Genomic DNA, 16939 nt, shown 5'->3' with positions numbered 1-16939 from the left:
TGTCCAGCCGGAAGATGAGATGCTGTTCCTCCAGTTTGCGTTGAGCTTCACTGGAACATTGCAGCAGGGCCAAGGACAGACATGTGGGCATGGGAGCAGGATCGTGTGTTAAAATGGCAGCAACCAGAAGGTCAGGATCCTGACTGAGCACAGACCGAAGGAGCTCAGCAAAGCGATCGCCCAGTCTACGCTTGGTCTTCTTCCTTGAATCTGATCCTACCTCTAATTTCCCTGGTAAGCCATGGTTTGGCCACAATTCCCTTCCCACTCTCGCCTCAAACAGGAATAAACAACTTCTGGAGTTCACCTATTCCTTCTTTAAATGCCTACCATTGGCTGGTCACCATCTTCCCCTTCAGTCACGTTTCCCAGTCCGTCATGGCCAATTCACGCCTCATATCATCATCGTTACTTTGTTGTGGTTGCTGGGATAGGGAGGAAACCTACTGAAGTGGTGGAGGCTACCTCGCTGAATATGTTTAAATCACGGATAGATAGATTCCTGATCGGGAAGGGAATTAGGGGTTATGGGGATCAGGCGGGTAAGTGGTACTGATCCACGTCAGATCAGCCATGATCTTATTGAATGGCGGGGCAGGCTCGAGGGGCTAGATGGCCTACTCCTGCTCCTATTTCTTATGTTCTTATGTTCTCAAGGATGGGGGGGCCTTGGGTGGGATGCACAGTGGATGGCCCGAATGGCTTCTTTCTGCACCATGGGGATTCAGCGATTCGATAGACTCTGAGATGCTGGAATGGTTTGGGAGAGGGCAGGATTACAGTGAAGATGGACATCAGAGCGTGACACAAGACTCTAGGGTGGCACGGTAGCACAGTGGTTAGCACCGCTGCTTCACAGCTCCAGAGACCCGGGTTCGATTCCTGGCTTGGGTCACTGTCTGTGTGGAGTTTGCACATTCTCCTCGTGTCTGCGTGGGTTTCCTCCGGGTGCTCCGGTTTCCTCCCACAGTCCAAAGATGTGCGGGTTAGGTTGATTGGTCAGGTTAAAAATTGCCCCTTAGAGTCCTGAGATGTGTAGGTTAGAGGGATTAGTGGGTAAATATGTGGGGATATGGGGGAAGGGCCTGGGTGGGATTGTGGTCAGTGCAGACTCGATGGGCCGAATGGCCTCTTTCTGTGCTGATTCTATGATTCCTTCCCCCAAGGGTATCGAGCACGCCCTCTGAACTCATGTGACCCTGTCAAGGATGCGGCAAGATGAACGCAACTTTCAAACACTTCCAGCAATCGGTGTGACACATCTCCCCGGGTCGGAGCTCCAGGAAACATTGTGACTCAGACACCTCACCTCAACCTGAGACACACAGAGAGAGGGAACTCAGAGCGAGAGCACAGCCCACCCTCACAATCAGACAGTGACACAGGCAGCAGGCTCCAATCCACCAGAACATTCCCATAAACAGCAAGTGTCTTCAGAAAGGGGCACGACACAGAGAGAGATGGAAGACTGCGCCCCAACCTACAAAACCCAATTGAACCTCTCCGGCAAAGTGCTCCCCACAGATTGGCAGCGGAGATCCAGACAGCCCAGTGACGGACACATCCTGTGGTCTGGGAGACTCCGGAGGGTGTCCCAGAAAGGGGCAATACCAGGAGAGTGTGGTCTACCGGGGGGGTGTCCCGTTGTGGGGTCTGTACCCCAGTGAGAGTCAGTGTGTGTGGAACCCGTACCCCAGTGAGAGTCAGTGTGTGTGGGACCCGTACCCCAGTGAGAGTCAGTGTGTGTGGAACCCGTACCCCAGTGAGAGTCAGTGTGTGTGGAACCCGTACCCCAGTGAGAGTCAGTGTGTGTGGGACCCGGACCCCAGGGAGAGTCAGTGTGTGTGGGACCCGTACCCCAGTGAGAGTCAGTGTGTGTGGGACCCATACCCCAGTGAGAGTCAGTGTGTGTGGAACCCGTACCCCAGTGAGAGTCAGTGTGTGTGGGACCCGTACCCCAGTGAGAGTCAGTGTGTGTGGGACCGTATCCCAGTGAGAGTCAGTGTGTGTGGGACCCGTACCCCAGTGAGAGTCAGTGTGTGTGGGACCCGTACCCCAGTGAGAGTCAGTGTGTGTGGGACCGTATCCCAGTGAGAGTCAGTGTGTGTGGGACCCGTACCCCAGTGAGAGTCAGTGTGTGTGGGACCCGTACCCCAGTGAGAGTCAGTGTGTGTGGATCCCGTACCCCAGTGAGAGTCAGTGTGTGTGGGACCCGTACCCCAGTGAGAGTCAGTGTGTGTGGGACCCATATCCCAGTGAGAGTCAGTGTGTGTGGATCCCGTACCCCAGTGAGAGTCAGTGTGTGTGGGACCCGTACCCCAGTGAGAGTCAGTGTGTGTGGGACCCGTATCCCAGTGAGAGTCAGTGTGTGTGGGACCCGTACCCCAGTGAGAGTCAGTGTGTGTGGAACCCGTACCCCATTGAGAGTCAGTGTGTGTGGCACCCGTACCCCAGTGAGAGTCAGTGTGTGTGGAACCCGTACCCCAGTGAGAGTCAGTGTGTGTGGAACCCGTACCCCAGTGAGAGTGAGTGTGTGTGGCACCCGTACCCCAGTGAGAGTCAGTGTGTGTGGGACCCGTACCCCAGTGAGAGTCAGTGTGTGTGGGACCCGTACCCCAGTGAGAGTCAGTGTGTGTGGGACCCGTACCCCAGTGAGAGTCAGTGTGTGTGGAATCCGTACCCCAGTGAGAGTCAGTGTGTGTGGAACCCGTACCCCAGTGAGAGTCAGTGTGTGTGGGACCTGTACCCCAGTGAGAGTCAGTGTGTGTGGGACCTGTACCCCAGTGAGTGTCAGTGTGTGTGGAACCCGTACCCCAGTGAGTGTCAGTGTGTGTGGGACCCGTACCCCAGTGAGAGTCAGTGTGTGTGGGACCCGTAACCCAGTGAAAGTCAGTGTGTGAGGGACCCATACCCCAGTGAGAGTCAGTGTGTGTGGAACCCGTACCCCAGTGAGAGTCAGTGTGTGTGGGACCCGTACCCCAGTGAGAGTCAGTGTGTGTGGGACCCGTACCCCAGTGAGAGTCAGTGTGTGTGTGGGACCCGTACCCCAGTGAGAATCAGTGTGTGTGGAACCCGTACCCCAGTGAGAGTCAGTGTGTGTGGGACCTGTACCCCAGTGAGAGTCAGTGTGTGTGGGACCCGTACCCCAGTGAGAGTCAGTGTGTGTGGAACCTGTACCCCAGTGAGAGTCAGTGTGTGTGGAACCCGTACCCCAGTGAGAGTCAGTGTGTGTGGGACCTGTACCCCAGTGAGAGTCAGTGTGTGTGGGACCTGTACCCCAGTGAGAGTCAGTGTGTGTGGAACCTGTACCCCAGTGAGAGTCAGTGTGTGAGGGACCCGTACCCCAGTGAGAGTCAGTGTGTGTGGAACCCGTGCCCCAGTGAGAGTCAGTGTGTGTGGAACCCGTACCCCAGTGAGAGTCAGTGTGTGTGGAACCCGTACCCCAGTGAGAGTCAGTGTGTGTGGGACCCGTACCCCAGTGAGAGTCAGTGTGTGTGGAACCCGTACCCCAGTGAGAGTCAGTGTGTGTGGAACCCGTGTCCCAGTGAGAGTCAGTGTGTGTGGAACCCGTACCCCAGTGAGAGTCAGTGTGTGTGGGACCCATACCCCAGTGAGAGTCAGTGTGTGTGGGACCCGTATCCCAGTGAGAGTCAGTGTGTGTGGAACCCGTACCCCAGTGAGAGTCAGTGTGTGTGGGACCCGTACCCCAGTGAGAGTCAGTGTGTGTGGAACCCGTACCCCAGTGAGAGTCAGTGTGTGTGGAACCCGTACCCCAGTGAGAGTCAGTGTGTGTGGGACCCGTACCCCAGTGAGAGTCAGTGTGTGTGGGACCTGTACCCCAGTGAGAGTCAGTGTGTGTGGGACCCGTACCCCAGTGAGAGTCAGTGTGTGTGGGACCTGTACCCCAGTGAGAGTCAGTTTGTGTGGGACCTGTACCCCAGTGAGAGTCAGTGTGTGTGGGACCCGTACCCCAGTGAGAGTCAGTGTGTGTGGAACCCGTACCCCAGTGAGAATCAGTGTGTGTGGGACCCGTACCCCAGTGAGAGTCAGTGTGTGTGGGACCCGTACCCCAGTGAGAGTCAGTGTGTGTGGGACCCGTACCCCAGTGAGAGTCAGTGTGTGTGGGACCCGTACCCCAGTGAGAGTCAGTGTGTGTGGGACCCGTACCCCAGTGAGAGTCAGTGTGTGTGGAACCCGTACCCCAGTGAGGGTCAGTGTGTGTGGAACCCGTACCCCAGTGAGAGTCAGTGTGTGTGGAACCCGTACCCCAGTGAGAGTCAGTGTGTGTGGAACCCGTACCCCAGTGAGAGTCCGTGTGTGTGGAACCCGTACCCCAGTGAGAGTCAGTGTGTGTGGAACCCGTACCCCAGTGAGAGTCAGTGTGTGTGGAACCCGTACCCCAGTGAGAGTCAGTGTGTGTGGAACCCGTACCCCAGTGAGAGTCAGTGTGTGTGGAACCCGTACCCCAGTGAGAGTCAGTGTGTGTGGAACCCGTACCCCAGTGAGAGTCAGTGTGTGTGGGACCCGTATCCCAGTGAGAGTCAGTGTGTGTTGAACCCGTACCCCAGTGAGAGTCAGTGTGTGGGGGACCCGTACCCCAGTGAGAGTCAGTGTGTGGGGGACCCGTACCCCAGTGAGAGTCAGTGTGTGTGGATTTGGAGTCAGTGTTCTGTGTGTTTTAATGTTGGTGTGTGGTGAGGAGGGGGGAGGGGTGTTGGGATGTGATCACTGATTGTGAAACACACCTTGAGCAGGAAGTTGAAGGAGAGTTTGGATTGTGCTGAGATTGGAAGCCCCGCCTGGGCAGGTAGTCTCGGTGTTTCTCTGTGTTGGTGTTCCTGACTGATTGAGTCCGGGAGAGCTGTGTGTGGAGACTGAGCTGGAATCTCAGTGTGGGGTCAGTTTAATCCAGGTCTCCGGCTTGTGGTGACAGAGTGTGAGGTGAGTCGCTTCATTTGCCAGTTTTACAACCGGGCTGATTCCACTGTGAACTCCCTGACCGCCCCGAGGCTGCAGCTCACCCTGTACACACACCAACCAAATGGGGACTCGGACTTTCCCAACCTATTCCTCCTTACCCCGAGTCAGGCTGGCTGGAAAGGGCTCTGTCCCTGGGTGGATGAGGCTAACTCACAGCAACAGTGCCCAGACTGGGGTCAGTCTCCCCAGGAGGGCACAGTCAGACTGGACACTCTCTCTGTCTCCCTCTCCAGCTCCAGAACCGACATCTCCCTCACCCAGAGTACACTCAGAGGGTCAGTGCTGAGGGAGTGCCGCACTGTCAGAGGGTCAGTACTGAGGGAGTGCCGCACTGTCAGAGGGTCAGTGCTGAGTGAGTGCCGCACTGTCAGAGGGTCAGTGCTGAGGGAGTGCCGCACTGTCAGAGGGTCAGTGCTGAGGGAGTGCCGCACTGTCAGAGGGTCAGTGCTGAGGGAGTGCCGCACTGTCAGAGGGTCAGTGCTGAGGGAGTGCCGCACTGTCAGAGGGTCAGTACTGAGGGAGTGCCGCACTGTCAGAGGGTCAGTGCTGAGGGAGTGCCGCACTGTCAGAGGGTCAGTACTGAGGGAGTGCAGCACTGTCAGAGGGTCAGTACTGAGGGAGTGCCGCACTGTCAGAGGGTCAGTGCTGAGGGAGTGCCGCACTGTCAGAGGGTCAGTGCTGAGGGTGTGCCGCACTGTCAGAGGGTCAGTGCTGAGGGAGTGCCGCACTGCCAGAGGGTCAGTGCTGAGGGAGTGCCGCACTGTCAGAGGGTCAGTGCTGAGGGAGTGCCGCACTGTCAGAGGGTCAGTGCTGAGGGAGTGCCGCACTGTCAGAGGGTCAGTGCTGAGGGAGTGCCGCACTGTCAGAGGGTCAGTGCTGAGGGAGTGCCGCACTGTCAGAGGGTCAGTGCTGAGGGAGTGCCGCACTGTCAGAGGGTCAGTGCTGAGGGAGTGCCGCACTGTCAGAGGGTCAGTGCTGAGGGAGTGCCGCACTGTCAGAGGGTCAGTGCTGAGGGAGTGCCGCACTGTCAGAGGGTCAGTACTGAGGGAGTGCAGCACTGTCAGAGGGTCAGTACTGAGGGAGTGCCGCACTGTCAGAGGGTCAGTGCTGAGGGAGTGCCGCACTGTCAGAGGGTCAGTGCTGAGGGTGTGCCGCACTGTCAGAGGGTCAGTACTGAGGGAACGCTGCACTGTCAGAGGGTCAGTACGCAGGGCGTGTTCTTGGGGTGGGTGTAAATGATCCCATGGCGTCTATTTTGAGAGCAGGAGGGGGGTTTTGGTGGGCCAGCTGGGCACCGGGAGGGAGCTGGTGACTGTAGTCCGCAGTGTGCCTTGGTGCCATTATTGTTCCCTCAAACTTCACGGATCATTGTCACATTGCTGCTTGTTGGATCTTGCTCTGCCTGAGTGAATTCCCTACAAACTGAGCCCACCATGGGGTGTGAATGGAATCAGAGATATCCTGTGAGGGTGATCCAGCCTGGGCCTGGTGTATGGATCCAGCTTGGGACAAGGCCTCTGAGCCTGGGCTGTGGATCCAGCCTGGGCCTGGTGTGTGGATCCAGTCTGGGACAAAGCACCTGGGCCTGGGCTGTGGATCCAGTCTGGGACAAAGCACCTGGGCCTGGGCTGTGGATCCAGCCTGGGACAAGGCCTCTGGGCCTGGGCTGTGGATCCAGTCTGGGACAAAGCACCTGGGCCTGGGCTGTGGATCCAGTCTGGGACAAGGCCCCCGGGCCTGGGCTGTGGATCCAGCCTGGGACAAGGCCCCTGGGCCTGGGCTGTGGATCCAGTCTGGGACAAGGCCCCCGGGCCTAGTCATAGAGTCACAGAGGTTAACAGCATGGAAACAGGCCCTTCGGCCCAACTTGTCCATGCCGCCCCTATTTTTTTAACCACTCAGCTAGTCCCAATTGCCTGCATTTGGCCCATATCCCTCTATACCCATCTTACCCATGTAACTATCTAAATGCTTTTTAAAAGACAAAATTGTACCCGCCTCTACTACTGCCTCTGGCAGCTTGTTCCAGACACTCACCACCCTCTGTGTGAAAAAATTGCCCCCTGGACACTTTTGTATCTCTCACCTCTCACGTTAAACTTGTGCCCTATAGTTTTAGACTCCCCTTCCTTTGGGGAAAGATATTGTCTATCTCGCTGATCTGTGCCCCTCATTATTTTATAGACCTCTATAAGATCACCCCTCAGCCTCCTACACTACAGAGAAAAAAGTCCCAGTCGATCCAGCCCCTCCTTATAACTCAATCCATCAAGTCCCGGTAGCATCCCAGTAAATCTTTTCTGCGCTCTTTCTAGTTTAATAATATCCTTTCTATAATAGGGTGACCAGAAATGTACACAGTATTCCATGTGTGGCCTTACCAATGTCTTGTACAACTTCAACAAGACGTTCCAACTCCTGTATTCAATGTTCTGACCGATGAAACCAAGCATGCTGAATGCCTTCTTCACCACTCTGTCCACCTGTGACTCCACTTTCAAGGAGCTATGAACATGTACCCCAAGCTCTCTTTGTTCTGTAACTCTCCCCAACGCCCTATCATTAACTGAGTAAGTCCTGCCCTGGTTCAATCTACCAAAATGCATCACCTCGCATTTAGAAACATAGAAAAACTACAGCACAAAACAGGCCCTTTGGCCCCATAAGTTGTGCCGAACACATCCCTACCTTTTAGGCCTACCTATAACCCTCCATCCTATTAAGTCCCATGTACTCATCCAGGAGTCTCTTAAAAGACCCTATTGAGTTTGCCTCCACCACCACTGACGGCAGCCGATTCCACTCGCCCACCACCGTCTGTGTGAAAAACTTCCCCCTAACATTTCCCCTGTACCTACCCCCCAGCACCTTAAACCTGTGTCCTCTCGTAGCAGACATTTCCACCCTGGGAAAAAGCCTCTGAGAGTCCACCCGATCTATGCCTCTCAACATCTTATATACCTCTATTAGGTCTCCTCTCATCCTACGTCTCTCCAAGGAGAAAAGACCGAGCTCCCTCAGCCTATCCTCATAAGGCATGCCACTCAATCCAGGCAACATCCTTGTAAATCGCCTCTGCACCCTTTCAATCTTTTCCACATCCTTCCTGTAATGAGGCGACCAGAACTGAGCACAGTACTCCAAGTGGGGCCTGACGAGGGTCTTATATAGCTGCATCATTATCCCCGGACTCCTAAACTCAATCCCTCGATTGATAAAGGCCTTCTTAACCACCTCCTCCACCTGCGGGGCCGATTTTAGAGTCCTATGGACCCGGACCCCAAGGTCCTTCTGATCCTCTACAGTACTAAGAGTCTTTCCCTTTATATTAGATCATAGAATCATAGAACTTATCATAGAATTTATATTGTACTCCTTCATCCCATTTGACCTGCCAAAATGGACCACGACACATTTATCTGGGTTGAAGTCCATCTGCCACTTCTCTGCCCAGTCTTGCATCCTATCTATGTCCCTCTGTAACTTCTGACATCCCTCCAGACTATCCACAACCCCACCAACCTTCGTGTCGTCGGCAAACTTACCAACCCATCCCTCCACTTCCTCATCCAGGTCATTTATGAAAATGACAAACAGCAAGGGTCCCAGAACAGATCCCTGGGGCACACCACTGGTGACCGACCTCCATTTAGAAAAAGACCCATCTGTACCCACTCTCTGCCTCCTTTGGGCAGATATCCACTCCATCTGACGAAGGAGCTGTGCTCCGAAAGCTTATGGTATTTGCTACCAAATAAACCTGGTGGACTTTAACCTGGTGTTGTGAGACTTCTTACTGTGTTTCCACATCCTTTGGGCAAGCCAGTTCTGGATCCACAGGGCAGCAGCCCCTTGGATCCCATGCCCTCTCACTTTTTCGAGAAGCCTTGCATGGGGGACCTTATCGAACGCCTTGCTAAAATCCATATAAACCACATCTACCGCTTTCCCTTCGTCAATGTGTTTAGTCACATTTTCGAAGAACTCCACCAGGCTCGTAAGGCACGATCTGCCTTTGACAAAGCCATGCTGAGTATTCTTGAGCGTACTAAACCTCTCTAAATGCTCATAAATCTTGTCCCTCAGGATCTTCTCCATCAGCTTACCAACCACTGAGGTTAGACTCACCGGTCGGTAATTTCCTGGGCTATCCCTATTCCCCTTCTTGAAAATAGGAACCACATCCGCAATCCTCCAATCCTCCGGCACCTCTCCCGTCTCCATCGACGACGCAAAGATCATCGCCAGAGGCTCTGCAATCTCTTCCCTCGCCTCCCACAGTAACCTGGGGTACATCCTTGAGCGGCACGGTAGCGCAGTGGTTAGCACTGCTGCTTCACAGCTCCAGGGACCTGGGTTCAATTCCCGGCTTGGGTCACTGTCTGTGTGGAGTTTGCACATTCTCCTCGTGTCTGCGTGGGTTTCCTCCGGGTGCTCCGGTTTCCTCCCACAGTCCAAAGATGTGCGGGTTAGGTTGATTGGTCATGCTAAAATTGCCCCTTAGTGTCCTGGGATGCGTAGGTTAGAGGGATTAGTGGGTAAAATATGTAGGGATATGGGGGTAGGGCCTGGGTGGGATTGTGGTCGGTGCAGACTCGATGGGCCAAATGGCCTCTTTCTGTGCTGCAGGGTCTCTATGATTTCTATGATCCCATCCGGACCCGGTGACTTATCTATCTTGATGCCATTCAAAGATTCCAGCACAACCTCTTTCTTAAAGTCCACATACTCAATCTTTTCAGTCCACCGCAAGCCCACAGTACATCCACTCAGGTCCTTCTCCTCTGTGAAAACCAAGGCAAAATACTCATTCAGCACCTCTGCCATTTCTACTGGTTCTGGTTAATTGTCTAAATTAAACTCCATCTGCCATTCGTCAGCCCACTGGCCCAATTGATCAAGATCCCGTTGCAATTGGAGATAACTTTCTTCACTGTCCAACATGCCACCAATCTTGGTGTCATCTGCAAACTTACTAACCATGCCCCCTATATTCTCATCCAAATCATTAATATAAATGACAAATAACAGTGGACCCAGCACTGATCCCTGAGGCACACCGCTGGTCACAGGCCTCCAGTTTGAAAAACAACCCTCTACAACCACCCTCTGGCTTCTGTCAAGAAGCCAATTTTGTATCCATTTAGATACCTCACCCTGGATCCCGTGAGATTTAACCTTATGCAACAACCTACCATGCGGTACCTTTAAGGCCTTGCTAAAGTCCATGTAGACAACATCAACTGCACTGCCCTCATCTACCTTCTTGGTTACCCCTTCAAAAACCTCAATCAAATTTGTGAGACATGATTGTCCACTCACAAAGCCATGCTGACTGTCCCTAATCAGTCCTTGTCTCTCTAAATGCCTGTAGATCCTGTCTCTCAAAATACCTTCCAACAATTTATCCACCACAGATGTGAGGCTCACTGGCCTGTAGTTCCCAGGCTTTTCCCTGCAGCCCTTTTTAAACAAAGGCACAATATTTGCCACTCTCCAATCTTCAGGCACCTCACCCGTGACTATCGATGATTCAAATATCTCGGCTAGGGGACCCGCAATTTCCTCCCTAGCCTCCCACAACGTCCTGGGATCCACTTCATCAGGTCCCGGGGATTTATCTACCTTGATGCGCTTTAAGACTTCCAGCACCTCCTTCTCTGTAATATGTACACTCCTCAAGACATCACTATTTATTTCCCCAAGTTCCCTAACGTCCATGCTCTTCTCAACAGTAAATACTGATGAGAAATATTCATTTAGGATCTCACCCATCTCTTGTGGATCCGCACATGGATGACCTTGTTGATCCTTAAGAGGTCCTACTCTCTCCCTTGTTACTCTTTTGTCCTTTATGCATTTGTGGAAGCTCTTTGGATCCAGCCTGGGGCAAGGCCCCTGGTCCTGGGCTGTGGATCCAGCCTGGGACAAGGCCCCTGGGCCTGGGCTGTGGATCCAGTCTGGGACAAGGCCTCTGGGCCTGGGCTGTGAATCCAGTCTGGGACAAGGCCCCTGGGCCTGGGCTGTGGATCCAGCCTGGGACAAGGCCCCTGGGCCTGGGCTGTGGATCCAGTCTGGGGCAAGGCCCCTGGTCCTGGGCTGTGGATCCAGCCTGGGACAAGGCCCCTGGGCCTGGGCTGTGGATCCAGCCTGGGACAAGGCCTCTGGGCCTGGGCTGTGAATCCAGTCTGGGACAAGGCCCCTGGGCCTGGGCTGTGGATCCAGCCTGGGACAAGGCCCCTGGGCCTGGGCTGTGGATCCAGTCTGGGACAAGGCCCCTGGGCCTGGGCTGTGGATCCAGCCTGGGGCAAGGCCCCTGGGCCTGGGCTGTGGATCCAGCCTGGGGCAAGGCCCCTGGGGCTGGGCTGTGGATCCAGCCTGGGACAAGGCCCCTGGGCCTGGGCTGTGGATCCAGTCTGGGACAAGGCTCCTGGGCCTGGGCTGTGGATCCAGTCTGGGACAAGGCCCCTGGGCCTGGGCTGTGGATCCAGTCTGGGACAAGGCCCCTGGGCCTGGGCTGTGGATCCAGTCTGGGACAAGGCTCCTGGGCCTGGGCTGTGGATCCAGTCTGGGACAAGGCCCCTGGGCCTGGGCTGTGGATCCAGCCTGGGACAAGGCCTCTGGGCCTGGGCTATGGATCCAGCCTGGGACAAGGCCTCTGGGCCTGGGTGGTGGATCCAGCCTGGGACAAGGCCCCTGGGCCTGGGCTGTGGATCCAGCCTGGGACAAGGCCCCTGGGCCTGGGCTGTGGATCCAGCCTGGGACAAGGCCCCTGGGCCTGGGCTGTGGATCCAGCCTGGGACAAGGCCCCAGGGCCTGGGCTGTGGATCCAGCCTGGGACAAGGCCTCTGGGCCTGGGCTGTGGATCCAGCCTGGGACAAGGCCCCTGGGCCTGGGCGGTGGATCCAGCCTGGGACAAGGCCTCTGGGCCTGGGCTGTGGATCCAGCCTGGGACAAGGCCCCTGGGCCTGGGCTGTGGATCCAGCGTGGGACAAGGCCTCTGGGCCTGGGCTGTGGATCCAGCCTGGGACAAGGCCCCTGGGCCTGGGCTGTGGATCCAGCCTGGGACAAGGCCCCTGGGCCTGGGCTGTGGATCCAGTCTGGGACAAGGCCTCTGGGCCTGGGCTGTGAATCCAGTCTGGGACAAGGCTCCTGGGCCTGGGCTGTGGATCCAGTCTGGGACAAGGCCCCTGGGCCTGGGCTGTGGATCCAGCCTGGGACAAGGCCCCTGGGCCTGGGCTGTGGATCCAGCCTGGGACAAGGCCTCTGGGCCTGGGCTGTGGATCCAGTCTGGGACAAGGCCTCTGGGCCTGGGCTGTGGATCCAGTCTGGGACAAGGCCCCTGGGCCTGGGCTGTGGATCCAGCCTGGGACAAGGCCTCTGGGCCTGGGCTGTGGATCCAGCCTGGGACAAGGCCCCTGGGCCTGGGCTGTGGATCCAGCCTGGGACAAGGCCCCTGGGCCTGGGCTGTGGATCCAGCCTGGGACAAGGCCCCTGGGCCTGGGCTGTGGATCCAGCCTCACACCAGTTGTGTTGTGCCTTAGGTGTGTAAAATAGAACGGCAACTTACTATCTAAATGGAGAGGGACTCCAGGCTGTTTCAGTGCAGAGGGATCTGGGTGTCCTTGTGCATGAACCACAGAACGTTAGTGTGCAGGTACAGCAGGTTATAAGGAAGGCAAATGGGATCTGGGCATTTATCGGTGAAGGAATAGATTATAAAATTAGTGAAGTGTTGCTGCGATTGTCTCAAGCATCAGTGAGACCACACCCGGAGTCTGGTGCACAGTTCTAGTCCCCTCACTGAGGCGGGATGTAGTCGCATTGGAGGCACTTCAGAGGAGCATCACCAGGTTGATTCCAGAGTGAGGGGTTTGATGTTTGATTTGATTTATTATTGTCACATGTATTGGGATACAGTGAAAAGTATTGTTTCTTGCACGCTATACAGACAAAGCATACCGTTCATGGTCGGAGGTCGGAGGTGACGATCACGAGGGGTCACGGGCTCAAGCTGAGAGGGGCGAAGTATAACTCGGATATCAGAGGGACGTTTTTTACACAGAGGGTGGTGGGGGCCTGGAATGCGCTGCCAAGTAGGGTGGTGGAGGCAGGCACGCTGACATCGTTTAAGACTTACCTGGATAGTCACATGAGCAGCCTGGGAATGGAGGGATACAAACGATTGGTCTAGTTGGACCAAGGAGCGGCACAGGCTTGGAGGGCCGAAGGGCCTGTTTCCTGTGTTGTACTGTTCTTTGTTCTCTTTGTTCTTTGTTCATAGAGAAGGAAAGGAGAGAGTGCAGAATGTAGTGTTACGGTCATAGCTAGGGTGTAGAGAAAGATCAACTTAATGCGAGGTAGGTCCATTCAAAAGTCTGACGGCAGCAGGGAAGAAGCTGTTCTTGAGTCGGTTGGTACGTGACTTCAGACTTTTGTATCTTTTTCCTGACGGAAGAAGGTGGAAGAGAGAATGTCCGGGGTGCGTGGGGTCCTTAATTATGCTGGCTGCTTTTCCGAGGTAGCGGGAAGTGTAGACAGAGTCAATGGATGGGAGGCTGGTTTGCGTGATGGATTGGGCTACATTCACGACCTTTTGTAGTTCCTTGTGGTCTTGGGCAGAGCAGGAGCCCCAGACCAAGCTGTGATATAACCAGAAAGAATGCTTTCTATGGTGCATCTGTAAAAGTTGGTGAGAGTCGTAGCTGACACGCCAAATTTCCTTAGTCTTCTGAGAAAGTAGAGGCGTTGGTGGGGCTTTCGTAACTATATTGTCGGTATGGGGGGACCAGGACAGGTTGTTGGTGATCTGGACACCTAAAAACCTGAAACTCTCGACCCTTTCTACTTCATCCCCGTTGATGTAGACAGGAGCATGTTCTCCTTTACACTTCCTGAAGTCGATGACAATCTCCTTCATTTTGTTAACATTGAGGGAGAGATTATTGTTGCCGCACCAGATTCTCTATCTCATTCCTGTACTCTGTCTCGTCATTGTTTGAGATCCGACCCACTACGGTGGTGTCATCAGCAAACTGGAAAATCGAGTTGGAGGGGGATTTAGCCACACAGTCAGAGGTGTACAAGGAGTATAGTAGGGGGCTGAGAACACAGCCTTGTGGGGCACCGGGGTGGAGGATTCCAGAAATGAAGGGTTGTCGTATGGTGAGAGATTGGGCAGGTTAGGCCGATACTCGCTGGAGTTTAGAAGGATGAGGGGAGATGGAATTGGGGTGTACGGGATGATAAGGTTAGGCCGATACTCGCTGGAGTTTAGAAGGATGAGGGGAGATGGAATTGGGGTGTACGGGATGATAAGGTTAGGCCGATACTCGCTGGAGTTTAGAAGGATGAGGGGAGATGGAATTGGGGTGTACGGGATGATAAGGGGGATTGACAATGTAGGTGTGGGGAGGATGTTTCCTCTTGTGGAACAATCTAGAACACGAGGTCAGAGTTTTAGGATAAGGGGGGGGGGGCAGATTTAACACAGAGGTGAGGAGAAGCTCCTTCTCTCAAAGGGTGGTGAATGTGTGGAATTCACTGTCCAGAGTGCGGGGGAAGCCGGGACATTGAGTCAATTTAAGGAGGAGACGGACAGATTGTTAATCAGTCACGGGGGGGGGGTGAAGGGTTACGGGGAACGGGCAGGAAAGTGGAATTGAGGCAGAGATGAGATCAGCCACGATCGTATTGAATGGGGCAGCAGGCCCGAGGGGCTGAATGGCCTCCTGATCCGAGCTCTTCTGATTGTTATGAGGCCCCTGGGCCTGGGCTGTGGATCCAGCTTACTGTGGAGATGCCGGCGTTGGACTGGGGTAAACACAGTAAGAAGTTTAACAACACCAGGTTAAAGTCCAACAGGTTTATTTGGTAGCAAAAGCCACACAAGCTTTCAGAGCTGCAAGCCCCTTCTTCAGGTGAGTGGGAATTCTGTTCACAAACAGAACATATAAAGACACAGACTCAATTTACATGAATAATGGTTGGAATGCGAATACTTACAACTAATCAAGTCTTTAAGAAACAAAACAATGTGAGTGCAGAGAGCTTCAAGACAGGCTAAAAAGATGTGCATTGTCTCCAGACAAGACAGCCAGTGAGAATCCGCAGGTCCACGCAACTGTGGGGGTTACAAATAGTGTGACATGAACCCAATATCCCGGTTGAGGCCGTCCTCGTGTGTGCGGAACTTGGCTATCAGTTTCTGCTCAGCGACTCTGCGCTGTCGTGTGTCGCGAAGGCCGCCTTGGAGAACGCTTACCCGAATATCAGAGGCCGAATGCCCGTGACCGCTGAAGTGCTCCCCAACAGGAAGAGAACAGTTTTGCCTGGTGATTGTCGAGCGGTGTTCATTCATCCGTTGTCGCAGCGTCTGCATGGTTTCCCCAATGTACCATGCCTCGGGACATCCTTTCCTGCAGCGTATCAGGTAGACAACGTTGGCCGAATTGCAAGAGTATGTACCGTGTACTTGGTGGATGGTGTTCTCACGTGAGATGATGGCATCCGTGTCGATGATCCGGCACGTCTTGCAGAGGTTGCTGTGGCAGGGTTGTGTGGTGTCGTGGTCACTGTTCTCCTGAAGGCTGGGTAGTTTGCTGCGGACAATGGTCTGTTTGAGGTTGTGCGGTTGTTTGAAGGCAAGAAGTGGGGGTGTGGGGATGGCCTTGGCGAGATGTTCGTCTTCATCAATGACATGTTGAAGGCTCCGGAGGAGATGCCGTAGCTTCTCCGCTCCGGGGAAGTACTGGACAACGAAGGGTACTCTGTCCACCGTGTCCCATGTTTGTCGTCTGAGGAGGTCGGTGCGGTTTTTCGCTGTGGCGCGTTGGAACTGTTGATCGATGAGTCGAGCGCCATATCCTGTTCTTATGAGGGCATCTTTCAGCGTCTGGAGGTGTCTGTTGCGATCCTCCTCATCCGAGCAGATCCTGTGTATTCGGAGGGCTTGTCCGTAGGGGATGGCTTCTTTAACGTGTTTAGGGTGGAAGCTGGAGAAGTGGAGCATCGTGAGGTTATCCGTGGGCTTGCGGTACAGTGAGGTGCTGAGGTGACCGTCCTTAATGGAGATGCGTGTGTCCAAGAATGCAACCGATTCCGGAGAGTAGTCTATGGTGAGTCTGATGGTGGGATGGAACTTGTTGATGTCATCATATAGTTGTTTCAGTGATTGTTCACCATGAGTCCAAAGGAAGAAAATGTCATCGATGTATCTAGTGTATAGCATCGGTTGAAGGTCCCGTGCGGTGAAGAAGTCTTCTTCGAACCTGTGCATGAAGATGTTGGCATATTGAGGTGCGAATTTGGTCCCCATGGCTGTTCCGTGTGTCTGGATGAAGAACTGGTTGTTGAAGGTGAAGATATTGTGGTCCAGGATGAAGCGGATGAGATGTAAAATTGCATCTGGAAACTGGCAGTTGTTGGTGCTGAGCACTGAGGCCGTTGCAGCAATGCCATCGTCATGGGGGATGCTGGTGTAGAGTGCCGAGACATCCATTGTGACGAGGAGCGCTCCTGGTTCAACTGCTCCATGTGTGCCGAGTTTCTGTAGGAAGTCCGTCGTGTCGCGACAAAAGCTGGGGGTTCTTTGTACAATGGGTTTCAGGATGCCCTCGACATAGCCGGAGAGGTTCCAGCACAGGGTCCCATTGCCCGATACGATGGGACGGCCGGGTGTGTTTGCCTTGTGTATCTTCGGGAGGCAGTAGAGATCTCCAACGCGGGGAGTACGTGGGATGCCCATGCGTGCGTGGGACTACCCAGCCTTCAGGAGAACAGTGACCACGACACCACACAACCCTGCCACAGCAACCTCTGCAAGACGTGCCGGATCATCGACACGGATGCCATCATCTCACGTGAGAACACCATCCACCAGGTACACGGTACATACTCTTGCAACTCGGCCAACGTTGTCTACCTGATACGCTGCAGGAAAGGATGTCCCGAGGCATGG

General features: G+C 54.5%; 1 protein-coding gene across 1 annotated transcript in view; it reads left to right on the top strand.

Moving 5' to 3' along the window:
- Window positions 1–4901: 4901 nt before the first annotated feature.
- LOC144488748 (suppressor of tumorigenicity 14 protein homolog) overlaps window positions 4902–16939 on the top strand; it is a gene marked incomplete at its 3' end in the record, with an annotated part of 32137 nt that continues 20099 nt past the window's right edge. The window contains exon 1 of the mRNA XM_078206849.1: window positions 4902–4941. The remainder of the gene's footprint in view (window positions 4942–16939) is intronic.

Source organism: Mustelus asterias, unplaced genomic scaffold (genome assembly GCF_964213995.1).
Source record: "Mustelus asterias unplaced genomic scaffold, sMusAst1.hap1.1 HAP1_SCAFFOLD_1837, whole genome shotgun sequence".
NCBI classification, from domain to species: Eukaryota; Metazoa; Chordata; class Chondrichthyes; order Carcharhiniformes; family Triakidae; genus Mustelus; species Mustelus asterias.
The sequence above is the reverse complement of the archived record's forward strand: the minus strand, read 5'-3'. Positions and strand labels throughout refer to the sequence as shown.